The sequence below is a fragment of the Anabrus simplex genome, chromosome 1, assembly GCF_040414725.1.
Source record: "Anabrus simplex isolate iqAnaSimp1 chromosome 1, ASM4041472v1, whole genome shotgun sequence".
NCBI lineage: Eukaryota > Metazoa > Arthropoda > Insecta > Orthoptera > Tettigoniidae > Anabrus > Anabrus simplex.
In genome coordinates, this window is record NC_090265.1 from 1,498,243,338 (window position 1) to 1,498,259,384 (window position 16,047).

A 16,047-nucleotide genomic window follows, 5' to 3' on the forward strand; every position below is an offset into this window, starting at 1 on the left:
ATTTCCCTCAAAACCAATAACCTAATCACACATACAAAACTATACACACCACTAAGACATGCTTTGGTCCTAAACCTGCCTAATTTACTATTCATTTGCCTTGAAGCTTAATTAAACAATTATTTACAAACAAATAAGCGAACCCTACTAGTCTAACCCATGCTAATATCTGTTCAGACTTAACTTATTCATGTGACGTCCGGTTCAATCGCTTTTGATCTTGGCGATACTTAGCGCATCATTGCACCCTGGGAGTCCATGGTTCGAATCTCTCTGGTACGTTCTCCACTGCAATCCATGGCAATGTCATCTGCTCGGCCGGAAAGAAGTTGAATGGATTCGTTTTTCTCAGTCGATGCTGCTATCACTCGTACACCACATTCAACTCGTTCTCCCGGTTCAAATAGTTCTAATGATTGATCACTGTATTTTTTTGCTATTTGCTTTACGTCGCTCCGACACAGGTCTTATGGCGAGAATGGAATAGGAAAGGCCTAGGGATGGGAAGGAAGTGGCCGTGGCCTTAATTAAAGTACAACCCCAGCATTTACATGGTGTGCAAATGGGAAACCACGGAAAACCATCTTCAGGGCTGCCGTCAGTGGGGTTCGAACCCACTATCTCCCGGATGCAAGCTCACACCTGCGCGCCCCTAACCATGCGGCCAACTTGCCCGGTGTCATTGTAATCAGCCTAGAAGCATTTGCTGTCACCTGGGCGTTATGATACTGTCATTGACTTCACTATCACATAATAAGTCCCTGTTATTGTAATCGAACTAGCCCCTCTTTTGTCCTCTAATACATAGTTTATAGGTTCTCTCCCAATTCATTTTTATGCCCCGTGCCACCAGTACTAATGTCTTTGAATCTATTCCTTCAATTCTAAAATTATTCTGGATTCTCACAGTCTTTTCAGAAAGCCTAAATGATTTTTTCCCACTCGAGCGCACTACCTTACACTTTAATTGTCTCTTGATTCACGTACTTTTATATAGATACAACCACTCTCTTCCTCAACTACTTCAGAATGCTATCGCGTCTCTTGGTTTTCTAACCTTATATAAACCTCTGGGAAGACGCGGTACTCTGGGGAATCACCACCAAACACACGCTAACTCTTTGTGTCGAGTCCGCGATGTATTTGTAATTATGGACGAAAAGTCAATTAACGCTTCCACCATCCTCCTAAGATTCAACAGTATTGATCCTCATATCAAATTCACACTAGAAACTGAAATCAAATCAAAAAATTAACTTTCTAGATTTAACTATTACTAGACACTCAGATTCTTTAAGTTATAAAATGTTCAGGAAACCTACTCAAACAGATTCCACCATTCGCCAAGGTTCAATGCATCACCAGTCCCACAAACGAGCTACATACAATAACCCAGTTCATCGAGCTTTCAGCATATCTATGAACAAGAAGGATCCCACGAATTAACTAAACACAATCCGCGGAATTGCAAAATCCAACGGCTTCAGCAATCATTTTGGAGCAAGGTTAATCAATAAACACAAACATCGCCCTAAAACTACCATCAAAAAAGAAAAAGCTAAACCTCTAACATTTTCCACTTTCGTGTTCAACAATGATATTTACAAGATAACAACTATCTTTAAGAAACAAGGCATAAAAATAGCTTTCAAAACCAACAATAAGAACATGAACATTTTATACAATACGTCACATATCAACAGATCAGCAGCTTTTAAAAATCAGGAGTTATATAGTATCAAATCTAATACCTGTGACAAGTCGTACAACGGACAGACCAGAAGAAACTTCAATATAAGATACCACGAGCACACTAATGAAATAAAATATAAGAAGTTTTCAGCTATCGGCCAACACATGCAAGATTACAACCATCGTTTCACCAATATCAAACAAGATATGGACATTCCTGAATTAGCAAATAAGGGTCCTTTACTTAATGGAAAATTACTACATGCACCTAGACCAATATTTTAACGCCAGTTACAATCTTAATGAAATCTCAGAGAAACCCAACAGCCTTTTTGATTAATTTATCACTTTTCTCAGATACAAAATTCAGCCAACCAGAATTCGATCCTAAGTTTAATTAAAGGTACTTTTCCGAAACAATTACTCTTTCTCCCACACCCTTCAGCTCCGCCTCAAATTCCCCCTCCTCCCCCATCCCCTCCCAAGCCAGTACCGCTCTGCCAGCCCACATGCGCCTGCCCCTCACCTTCCTCCCCTCCCATATATCTCCTTCCGCCACCAGTCGTACACTACCAGCTAAGCTGCACATACTGCCGCGCAAGGTGAGTGTCCATTCGCTTTTTGTTATTTGTTCTTCTTTCCGCGTACTTTGCGTTTCTACTGGCTTTTTTTATCAATTTCAATAGGTCCCATGTGTTTCCGCTATGAATTGAGAGTTTGGCCCATTCATATCACCACGCGCAGTGTCTGCTTACAACTCCAGAAGAATTATAAAACTTCATATTCTGTCTGCACGGTTCCAACAATCAACCCCGCAGTCATATCAACATATCCTGGTTACCTAATACACCAAGTATCAAAATTTCTGCTTAAGCTGACTTCACACTCTTCCCAGAAGTGCAGATGAAACTGAAAGGGCGGCGTTTTGCATCCGACGAGGAGCTTCTGGCAGCATAGGATCAAGTGTGTGAAAATGTAACCGAAGAAAGGTTGCAGAGTTGGTTCAGTGACTAGTTTCGACGTGTGGAGAAGTGTATTGAGTGTGGTGAAAATCATTTTGAAAAAGTCTAAAGCGTTCACTCGCATTGCAAATCTTTCCTAGTGACCTTTGTATTTCCGTTCCACCACTGTATGTTCCCGCCTATTGTGGTGGAGTGGTGGCAACTCGATGACTCGTTAGACTAAACTGTAGTTTCCAGCAAAATGCTGGGGTCCTGCATGTCGTGGGTGGGCCGCCATCGTGTATCGTGTTGCTGTCTAGCTCTCCTAACTTCAATCCCTAGCGCTAATAATTTATGGGTGGCATGCATCATCTTGGAGTAAATTACTACGGAAGTAGCGTTTACTAAAGAAGTCCATACTACAGAAGTAAATTACTACGGGAGTTACTTACTCCGGAAATAACGTCGGAGAGTTGAAGTACAATTTACACTTTTAGTTACTGCTACAGAAGTAGCGTTCGCTACTCGCGGAGTAGTGCTGTGTTCGTGTATCTTCTTTAAAGAAATCTAAATAGATAAGGTTATGTGCGATAGGAAACGGGGAAAAATGTAAGCGAAAAAGATAAATGCTTGTTAATAGAGATAATGACGATCTATGCAAAGGATATAAGGTGTAAGAAACACAACATAAACATGCTGGATAAGAAAATAAATTCATGGAAAGTCGTGACGAAAGAATCCAATGCTTCGAGTGACGGAAAACACAGTGAAAAGCAAGTTAAGATTCTGTAGAAGGACTTAAAAGTGAAGACGGAAGCAAAGCAGAAAGTCATGGGCACGCGGGAAAAATTAAAACTGATGGCGGTTTCTTCATACAGATGGCCTACGTCCACAGCGAAATTTTCCCATTTTCACACCAGGCAAATGCTGGGTCTGTAGACCCTACCTTAAGGCCACGGCCGCTTCCCAATCCCTATTCCTTTCCTGCCCTATCGTTGCCATAAGACCTATCTGTGCCGGTGCGACGTTAAGCAAATTGAAAAAAATACCTCTTCCGATTTCTGAAAAGTTCACCGTTGTCACCGAGAGGGCAATAAATGGGAATATGCGCGCAGTCACAGTCAGTCGTACCCACGATGTGTGGAAACCTGCCAACGTGAAGAATATCCTTTTATTTTCCGAACGATCATCATCACTTGCAGGCGTACCTCCCACTTAGCCACAACTAATGCTTTATCCACGCGATGAAAGATACGGCTAGCAGTTGTGCGGTAAACGTTAATTAGATCACCGGCAACTGCACTGAGATGTTCCGGTACGAAACACTCGTAGGGCATACAGCAACTGTAATTTGAGAGATACAAGAAAATTAAGACAAGAATTCAACTGTAAGTGATCTCCAAGTAGATTTAGAAGGAAAGTAAAGGATTCCTTCCTAAGAACAAAAACGTTCCTGAAACTCGCCGTGTTAACATTACAGGGCTCTCGCCTTTCACGCACTGTAGGCCTACGCACTATTACATTTCCCATCGTTTTCTGCGTCGAAATCGTCAATATAATCTAAGCAATCCATAAACACGTTTGAAACGTCTTTGCTCTCATATACGGCACGATATTATCATTAGTCAACAAGTCTAAGCTTACTCCATACACTACGTGAGAGTAAATTCTAACAAATATTCGTACGTTATTTACTTCTTTAGTAATATACTACAAGATGGTGCTCTTCAACATTTTACTCTTCTAGTAATTTAGTCCAGGAGTATCTGAAAGGACTAAAATACTTCGGAAGTAGTTTACTCTCGTATGGAAGTCGCCGAATGCTGACTTCAAGAGTACTTTACTACAGAAGTAGAACTTACTCTTGGTTGGTGCACGCCACCCTATGAGTAAGTTTTTTTTTTTGCTAGGGGCTTTACGTCGCACCGACTCAGATAGGTCTTATGGCGACGATGGGATAGGAAAGGCCTAGGAGTTGGAAGGAAGCGGCCGTGGCCTTAATTAAGGTACAGCCCCAGCATTTGCCTGGTGTGAAAATGGGAAACCACGGAAAACCATTTTCAGGGCTGCCGATAGCGGGATTCGAACCTATTATCTCCCGGATGCAAGCTCACAGCCGCGCGCCTCTACGCGCACGGCCAACTCGCCCGGTCCTATGAGTAAGAGGCGTTCATAAATAATAGTATCTTCCTATCATATAAGTCAAGCATCAACACGGAAATGAAAGTTATAAATTATGATATGTTGATTTTTCGGTGGATGTATCCTACGTGAACCAATTAGCTCGTATGATTAAGTATATTTCACAGGAGAATTAAAATATCTCCCCCCGTAGAGCAATTTCTTCGGTTTCTGCCAAACACTGGCCACAAAACCTTCGAAATTGATATTGTCAATTGCAGAGGACAGCTGAACGACAATGCATCTAAATATATTAGGAAAGAATACAGGACTACAAGCTATAATTAAGGGAATCAATCCTTTGGCTGAGTGGATACCATGTTCCGGATATTCCCTAAATCTTGTTAGCAAAAATACTGAAAACAGGTCTGTTTATCAGTGTGTTTATTTATTTTAAATTCACATTACTATTTATTTGTAATGTCACTTTCTTGGAAGACAAGATTGCTGTTTTGCTGTGCTCGTAGACTGTTCGGTGATGGTACGTAAGTTCAAAAATACTTAAATAAAACAAAGACTTCAAACATTCCAGCAGGCAGTTTTTGTTTTCCATGTCTCTGCAAGCGCTCTGAATTTTTTCTTCAAGTACTGAATGGTGGAAATATGTGAGAGAAAGCTTGAACTAGGACAGGGATAGAGGGAATACTGTCGTTAAGAGTTTGTCAGCAACGAGATAGTCACCTTGTCACAAATATAGTCATGCTCTTCAGTATTCCTGGTAACCAATAAAAGCAGCTCCTACTGCATTTTAAGAAGATGTTTGCCAAAATCCAATGGGAAAATATGAAGGTATCTCTCTGTTGAGCAAGCTGGAGCAACTGGAAACATGGATTATGACTGCGCTTTGGTCCAAAATTCTTTGAAAATTTCACTCTGGTAATATTCTTTAAATCACTGTTACAATGATTTATTGTTGAACAGTATCCTCCTCATTCAATACATAATGGTTAATGTGAATTTAAAAACTTAAATTTCACATTTGTCACATCTATCAATTTTTTTATCCTAATTGGATCATCTTCAGTAGATTCCGAAATTGACATTACATTTTGTAGTTAAAAACATTTGAAACTGAAGCAACCTGCATATCGGTTTGAAATAAACATCAATTATTCGTCCGTGCCGTCTCTGTTTTTTCCCCAACTTTCATCCCTTTCGAACCACTCCTTCTTGGTGTTGCATTTGCTCTGTCAGTCAGTGTATATTCAAGTTCAGTTTTAAAACTCCTGTTTGCAAATGTTGTAACAGTTGATTTGCTTCCATTAACCTTCATATTATTTTCTTCCATCCATTTTTGGATACTCTCAAGGGCCCTTTGTAATTCTGAACAACCCTTAATGTTATTTATTTCCCTATAAACAATTATATCATCTGCATACAATCTTATTTTTATATTATAGTGTTCCCTAAATCATATGTGTATATTAAGAAAGTAACGGACCGATTATACTACCCTGCACAATTCGCTTCCAAACTTTCTCTTCCTGTGATATATTATTTCCTACTTTGACTTTCTGAACCCTTAAATTTAGAAATGTGCTTATCCAATGTATAACCCTTAAGTCCAATCCTATTCCCTCCTATTTTTAAAATAATATTCCATGTTCCACTCTATCAAAGTCTTTGGAAAGATCTATGGCTATGCAATCTAACTGGCCTCCTGAATCCAACTGATCTGATATGTCCTGCTGAAATCCCACCAGTTGTGCCTCACAAGAATATTTCTTTCTAAATCCATACTGTCTCCTCATGAACCAATTTTTATCGTCACATATCCCTCTGACGTACTTTGCTATTAAACTCTCCAGTATTTTACAAACTATACTGGTCAGGCTGATTGGTCTGTAGTTCACTGGCTTCTTTTTATCACACTTTCCCTTATAAATTGGTATTATTATAGATTCTTTCCATTCTTTTGGTGTTACACTATTAATTATGACATAGTCAAAGAGAAATTTTAAATAAGGCACTGTGTACCACCCCATTGTCTTTAATACCTCCCCAGTAATTTGATCACTTCCTGCTGCTTTTCCTTGCTGAAGCAGTTGGATTTCTCTGAAAATATCTTAATTTGTGAATGAGATGCTTCTTGTTTCCCTATGTGTCTCTCCCTCTCTCCCTTCTGTTACTGTTTCCAACTCCTGACAATCTTCTACTGAATCTCTGAATTCCCTACTAAATAGATTTGCTTTCTCAGTATCTGTTAAATAGTGTTCAACCCCTTATCCCACCATTGTAGGAATTTGGATTCCTTTTCCTTTTTGATTCCTAATATATGAATACAGCTTTTTCCATTTCCCTTTGTGGTCACTACCCTCTTGAAGTATGCCATTCGTATATTTCTCTTTTGCTTCCTTTTTCACTCTATTCAGTTCCCTCATTAGCTGTTTTCTAGTTTTTCTATTCTCCCTACCCTCTTTGATTTTCCTGTTTACTATTCTACTTTTTCTTTTTAATTTTCTTATTTTCTTTGTATATTAAACAGGGTCTGAGGTCATTTTACCCTTCTTAACAGGTACAAATCTCTTCTCTCCTTCCAAAATGATTCCTTTAAATTTAGTCCAAGTATATCCACATTACTCCCTTCACTTATCCAACAACTGAATTGTGATTTAAGGTAAGTCCAAATTCATCAATTTTAGTTTTTCTGTATAATTTCTTGTCTTGTGTAGCCCTCGTATTGAGCATTTTTGGTACGAGCCCTACATCCATTATTACAGCCTTATGGTCACCTATTCCTTCTATTACCTCATTTTTGTCAACAATTTCCCATGATTTAACCAATAATACATCCAGCAAGTTATTGAGACGAGTCGGTTCTTGTACTACTTGTGTAAATCCTCCGTCTGAAATTAACTTATTTGCCAGTTTCTGTTCACGGGCCTCACTTGCAGCTCCATTCCATTCAACCCCACGGAAGTTTAGATCTCCCCCAATTATTACCATATCATCTTTATTGTTTTTATGAGTATAATCTATTATTTTCTCAAATATTTCCATGTCCATTTACTCTCGTCCAGGCCTATATGTTCCTATAATTCTCATCACCTTCATATTATCACAAACTAATTTTATCCCTAATATTTCATCCCTTTCATCGGTAAACCATTCATGTGAACAATAAGTTTCCTTCACCAGAATAAACACCCCCCTCCCTTTTTATCTCCTCGGTCTCTACGATAGACAGTATATCCTTCTGGAAATACTTCTCTATTACTCACCCCTTCTCTCAACCACGATTACACTCCTATCACCACATCAGTCTCATAAGATTCCATCAATGTACCGAATTTTAATTGTTTTAATTGCTGACAGTTTACCAAGAGCAATCTCAGACCTCCTTCCAGCACAAAACTTGACTGTTGCAATTGGATAACATTCGACTCATTAGTTGAGAACGTTCCTGGAACCCAGATCTTTGTACATAGATCTTGATTTAAGGATCTGTGTTTTCTGGCAAGTTTCCCTGTATATGCCAATTTAGTGGTATGGGTTTTCTTAAGTACAGATTAGTTTGCAAATCTCTATTGATAATAGTAGCAATTTGTCTACAGAGATTTGCTTTTCCATTACCATTCAGATGTAACCCATGCCTAGTGAACATTTGCCTGACAAGACCTAAAGTATCTACTACATAGACATTTCTAAATCTCTTAAATAATCTCTTGATTTTTATATTTACATCATGTACAGCTTTGTTCACACACGAGTCCTCTATAAGGTCATATCTGGGTGGCACAGTAACTACAATTACTTTTGAGTCAGCAATTTGGAAATCTTACACCTGAGGGTCGTAATTAGTTCCTCACCTTCATTTGCAGCAATGTCATTTTTTCCACTCACAATCACCACATAATTGTCATTCTCTAACATAGGATCACAACTTGAAAGGACGTCTTCAGTTTTGGCACCTGGTTTTATTAGTCCTCAAACCTCAGTTTCTGGACTATGCAGCTCATCCTTGACCCCACCCTTGACTGTCTGCGTAGAGATGAATTTTTGGCGATATTGACTTTCGGTTGGTTTTTTTCTTCTGTAGGTTATCTCCACTGGATTTACAAATTATTCGGAAAACTTGATGTGTCTTCTTCTGGAACTTGTTGCAATGACTGAAATCTATTTTTGCACTGCAAATAGTTTTTTCCCGGTTTTAAGTTGTACGTAGTTTCTCCCATAGGTTTATCATTAAGGTAAGGTAAGGGTGTATTCTGCCCGAAGGCAGGTCCGAACCTCTGAAGATGTGCTCCTGAGCCGGAGTTTACGTGCGGTAGGGTGGCCAGTTCCTTTCCGCACCTCCATTCCCTTACCCCCACCAACAGCGCGTGGCAACCCATCCAATTCCTGATCACGTCCAATGTTGCTTAACTTCGGAGATCTCACGGGATCCGGTGTTTCAACACGGCTACGGCCGTTGGCTGTTTAACATTAGGCCTAAAACTGCTACGCGCCACTTCCGTCCACGGCGATCTTTCTTCTCTACTGTCTTCTTTATCTTCCAGTTTTTTTATTCTGTCCTTTAAGCTTTCATTTTCAAGTTTCAGAGCACATAAGTCTTCTTGTAGCACTCCTAAAATATTAAGCATAGATTCGTCTCTCTTTCTTGTTGTTGTGCCTTACTATCAGTTTGTTTACACTCGGGACACAGCCACACACTGTCTTCAATATCAGTCCTATTTACAATATTTGCACAACGAAAATTGTACCATTCACCACACTTACGACACAGAATCCCATTTTTAACTACTCTTCTGTATTTGCCACATTTTTCACTGCATCTTACACCATTATCCACCACGGATATCACAGATTCACACACAGTAGTCGCCATCTTGTCCATTCCCTATTTTCGTTGGAAGGCGGTACTTCTAAATATAAAAAGTCAATAAATAATGAATATGACGTTTAGGCTTACATATAAAGTAAATATAGTCAGATTTAGTTATTCATATCATATCACTCTTTCATCTCATTATTCCTCTGATTAAGTTGATGTCAGGAAGGGCATACGGTCGTAAAACTCGCTATGATGATTAGGCTCGCTTCATACTCGACCCCGTAGAGAAAAAGGATAAGGGTATCGTATTATCATATTATGAAATAGTGACACAAAATAGCATAATGGCGAGTCATTTGTCTCTATCAGTTGAGCAGTAGACCTATCACACAGTAAACTTGAGTAAACGTAACGTATCCACACAAACACGTACAGGATGCTGTCAGTTGCTACAATGTATTTTATTCACATATATTCACAAATTATACACTCCCATAACCTTAATCACAGTATCACAGAACAGAAAAACACATCACTTGTAGAATATCTTCTTCTTGTTGTTAATATTTGATTGGGCTCGGTATTTAACTAACACCCAGTTCCAATACTGTATGAATGAAACACTTCACTACACTCAGAAACATATATTTATGATTAGTAATAGACACTTTATCTCACAGATTTTATAGCTGTTAACAATGGAAACTTCTTGGTTATTACCATTTAGGGATCGTACCTTAGTATGTGCAAGTAATGCAGCTATTCAGAAAGTACTTTAGGACAATGATCACTAGCAGGATTGAAAATCTACATCATGTTGTTGTAAGGGGAATAGACCTAGGAGTAAGCACGAGGACACAAAGTACCATATCTTCACGCCGAAGTGACTCATCTTGCCGTCTTGCTACTTTGACATACTGGAACGGGTCTACAATTGGGAAGGAGATAGAATATAACTCAACTACTAAAGGATTTAGTATTGAGGATGGGATAACACAAATCGGAGGGTTTAATATAGATATTGCTCAATGTGTATGTGAAAAGTAACAAGAACGTGTGCTATTACTAACGACGTGTTACCCTAAACCTCACCTACTGAATCTGGATCTTTCTAGCAAGGGAACAACGCACCATGACACATGTGAGTCGACAAATGACAGTAGCAGTGCGAACAAGGGTCACAATATCTGTTGGAGTTGTATATTAAACAAAACCGAATCAAATCGTAACTAGGCATAGTCAGCAGTGTGCAGTACGACTTTTTAAAATGACACAACTATTAATGAAAACGTTAACCGGATAGAATTTCTTATAGTATGATTTTCGTATCATCTAAAGTCATTTTACAATGTATATTACCTCCGGTGTCGGATTGTAAACAAGACAATCGACACTTGTTGGAAGCGGTAGTCGTAAACGTATTAGACTTGTAAGTAACCGTGTTCGAGGCTGAATATATAACGGACACTGTAGGATGAGGTGATTTTCATCCGCCTCATTAGAACCACACGGACAAATCGGTTGGTTGACAATGTTGAAACGATACTTATACATGGGCGTAAGCGAATGGTTGAAACGTAGCCTAATAATATCTATTATATGACGCCGTGTGTAGGTTGTTCGTTGATACCAGTGTTGGATTGGCAGAGAGGGTTGGATTGTGTGATAAAATTTCTCTCTTATTCTTGCAGTTTCATTCGAGAACTGTTGCCATGTGTTTTTTGTTTCTTTAGTATTGGAATTAGATCAGTTACTGGAGTCATGAACGTCATTGGAGGGGTGTTGAGCAGTGATGCTTCTTTGGCAGCTTTATTCTTACCGGGAATATTTTTATGCGCTGTAATCCATATAATCGTAATCTGTATACCAGTATTATTTAGGTCATATTGTGGCTGCTTAACATTATATACATACCAGTTAAGCGCAAATTTAGAGGACCTGATCGATTGTAATGCTGATAGTTAATCTGTGAAGATATTGGCGTTCGGAATCGATTCGTTTTTTATATCCAGGAGTGCTTGTCTTATCGCTATAAGTTCTGCTGTGAATATAGAGAAACCGGGTGAAGTTTACATAGTTCAATGTGTTGTATTCTTTCATAATAAAACGCTGCGCCTACTCCTCAGGAATTCTTAGATCCATCGGTATAGAAATTATGACCAATATTAGAGTATGATAAACGAAGTTTTTTCGAGGATGATGAAAACGTAGAGGTTTTATACTGCATCAATGTAAAACTAGCAGATGTAGCTTTTAAGTATCTGGGTAGTATTGGACTACTTCATACGATACCGTATAATGGGGGAGTTTTGCGCTCCTTATGATATTGGTTTTTAATATCGATACATGTTGGAATACGCTTATTATAGCAGGGGTTCTTTTATCTCTTATATTATACGAATTGTATCTTTCATACAGTAGTTGGAGTTTCGGTTGTTACGATTTTATGTTTTTAGCATAGATCAGTTCTAAAACACGTTTTCTCAAATCAAACGACAGAGCACAATGTTTACGTGTCAGGCCAAGCAGAGTAACTGGAAACGTGCACGAGGCAGTGCGCAGTTAGTCGCGCAGAACACAAATCAATGCCCTTCCCCAGAGGTATTCCGTAGTAGGAGCATAGGAATGAAAAGGGGACACCAAACAAATAATAAGCCCAAGGGATCAGGTTTTAAGAATCATGACATATATTGTAACAACATCAAAAGAAAGCTTATAAACACGATACATAGCAATTAAAACTCATAATTTTTGGTATAGGTCAGGTACTGGAATAGAAGACATGTTAGAAGATTAAGTTAAGAAAATAATGCGTATGTACAAGTGCTTTGTGAGAATTATAAACAGATGACAAGATTCAAATAGTTACAATGGTGTCAATATCGTAGCAAGGACGTACCCTGAATATACTTCAAAAAATATTACTAGTAGAATGATACATTCAGTAAACATTGGGATAGCAATGCGAAGAAACCACCGCATCGATATTTCACAATATTTAATCCCCCGAAAACGAATTTCATTTATCTAGAAGAACAAGTTGATATTAATTTTAAAACCATTAAATAGGAGAACAGTTATGAAAATTCGCATACCATTACTAATCTTTTAGTGCATTATTAATTTCTCATAGAAGAAGAAGAATAGAAAGCAACAAGGGCATACACCGGTAGAAGGAGAGGTAGGGAAAATGGATAAAGTAAAAACAAACACAGGTAAGTTCATTAAGGGAACAGGCAGGGATCAGGATGCAAAACCCCGTTGAAGGTTAAGTTCATTTCAACACACGATGTAAGTTTCGAGCTGGCTTATTGGTCCGCCAAGGAAAACTCCCCAATCACAGTTGTCAATGTTCACAGAAATGAAGGAAGTGTTCCATAGTGTAAGTAAAGTCCAAAAGGGACCGAAATTTTAAAAGCTTGATATTTGTAAAAACGTCTGTGAGGAGCTAGAAAGAATAATCAACATGAATATGTAAAATAAAACATGAGTCTGCTCACCCAGCGAGACGTAGAAGGTTCCCACACAGGTTAAATAAGTCAGCACGGACCAGCCGCGGACGATAGAAAACTCCCACTGTGCTTACAATAGCATAATGCACACACCTGATCGTCGATCAAGGCGAAACGGCAAGTTTATATAGGCCGGAGAGCCAGGCGTGGAATGTGCGGGAACAATGATGACGTCAGGGTGTGGCGGGGAGAGGAAAGCGAGCACACACACAGTCGTTAGGTAGACAAGGCAACAGATGGATGGTAAACGTAGCAGTCCAATGTCACTAGCGATGCATATGCACGAGGTAAGAAAACATATATATCGGGAGCACGTTACACGGTACAATATGATTAGACACTGTCACTAAACGTCGTAGTAGGTACTTGGAAGCAAGGTACTGCCGGCGAATATGGAGTGGTGTTTCTCCCGTTTCCACTTGCAAAGCATTCGTCGGTGTAGATTTTAATGCACCAAAACAAATACGTAATGCTTGGTGTTGTACAGTATTTAGCTTATTCAGTGTTGCAGGATTAGCGATATCAATGATATGTGCGCAATAATCTAATCTTGAACGAATTGTAGCGCAGTACACTGACTTGTCTGTTGTAGGGTCTGTCCCCCATGATCGTCTCGTTATAGCTTTGAGGAGTTTTATATAATTAGCCGCCATATTTCTAAGGTAGTGGACATGTCTAGCAAAATTTAGTTTGTTATCTAGGATGATGCCTAGATATTTATGATGTGTATTTATCGGTATCTCAAACGAAGCCACTGTTAGTGGTTCAGTGTTGTAGATCCGTTTCTGCGTAAAATGAGTGTTGAACACTTAGCGGGAGATAGTGATAAACCATGGGCACGTAGCCAGTTCTGTACTTCAAGCATTACTTTAGTAATAGTATTAGGGGCACTATCAATATCTCTCTCTGATGTGTAAATGACTATATCATCTGCATAGAGTAAGATACAGGAATATTGTAGTACAAGTTGTTCTATGTTTGATAGGTACAAGGCAAATAATATGCCACTAAAATATCGCCCTGTGAAATTCCATCCGTAGCCTGACGTGAAATAGGTGGAGAATCAGGGTGTTTTATTATAAGCGTTCTATGTGTAAGGAGGTTTCGGAGTAGTGTGATGAACGAAGTAGGAATGCCTTTGGATGATAATGAGGCCCACGACATATGCAATGGGACGGAATCAAACGCCCCCCGTACATCCAGAAAGATTGCAATTGTGTGGTATTTGCGTGTTTTAGAAAGCAATATATCAGTTATTAGTATATTAATGGCGTCTTGTGAACTGCGACCATTAAAATATGCATATTGGTATTTGGGAATTCATCATAATCCAAGTACCATAAAACGTTGTAGTATTACTTTTAAAAATGTTTTGCGTATACAAGATGCTAATCCTATTCCACGAATATTCTTGTGATCATTCAACGGTAGCCGTGATTTGGGAATAGGTATTAAGAAAAATTTATGCCAGTCGTCTGGAGGTGTAGAGGTTTGTAGGTTTTGGTTGTAGTGATTAACAAATGCTTGTAAGGCCTGATTGGGGAGTGCTTTTATCACCGTGTAATTAATGTAATCCGGACCAGGTGTGGATGTTTTACATTTTTGTAACGTAGCTGTAAGTACACGTAGGATGATGGTCTGTAACAAAACTGAAGATGATCGTGTAGAATCGTTGTTTTAGGGATAAGCTGTAGGACTACCATATTTGGAGTTAATGAGTAAAGGAACTGATCCAATATATCGGGCTGAATTAAATGTCTAGTAATTTGCGTGGAGACACGAGTCAGTGCTCTGAGCGCGTTCCATAAACAAGTTACTGATATATATTTATGGAAAGAATTGATAAATCTTTGCCAAGCTTTGCGTCTTTTTTGGTGGAATATGTGGCGTAGTGTAGCAGTATGGTGTTGCAGCCGAATAGAATTTGCTAAGTTTAATGTTTTCCGATAGATTTTAAAAAGGCGTTTCCGTTTAAAAATTAAGTGGTGGCATTCATCATCCCACCATCTGAGGCCACAAATATTGAGGGAGTGTGCGTTATGTGTTGGTTTAAACGGGTGATATCATTCCATATATTGATATTTTTCGTATAATTTGCTAGAGAGTATTGTAATTAAACTCATCGTCTGTATGTTTTTCAATCCGTTTGAGTATAAATATCGTGAACGCCTCGGGATCAAACTTATGTAAAGATCGTGTTGTACTCGTTACTTTATGGGACCATGGGGGTTTTACTATTGATCCGGAACCATGAGTGATAAATATTGGAAAGTGATCACTGCTATGGGTATCACTTAATGTACGCCAGGTAGCTGTGGATGCTATATTATAACTGCATATCGAAATATCCACTGCACTGGGAGGTGCTCCAGGGAGCGAGGTTTATTCTGGTCGGTGACCCATCATTGAGAATTACTAGGTTACTTTGATGTAGTGCATTCAAGAAGTTAATTCCCCTAGGTGTATCTAATTGGGAACCCCATTGAGTATGGTGAATATTCATGTCCCCTACAGTAAGTAGCTGGTTGGTGTCGGGGAATTGCTGAAAAAATTGCTGCCATTGCATATATGATATATATTGTTCAGGTGGGCAATATATATTTATGACATGTATATTGTTAGATATTATACCAAGTACATACGTGTTAGATATTTGGTATTGGGGATGAAATAGCTGATATGTGAATGACTGATGTATTAGAAAAGCTACTCCATCATACCCCGGGCCGTCTTTGCGTTCAATTTGGAAAGAAGGTATAGAAAAAACATTATCGGGCGCAAGCCAAGATTCTTGGGGTACTACTATAGCCGGTGTTGTTTCTTTTATCAATATTCGCAATTCATGATATTTATTCCGAATACTTCTAGCATTCCATTGAATTATTTTTATTGTCTTGATTGAATAGGAGCTGGAGGCTGTCGCAGAATTGTCCAATCATGGATAACA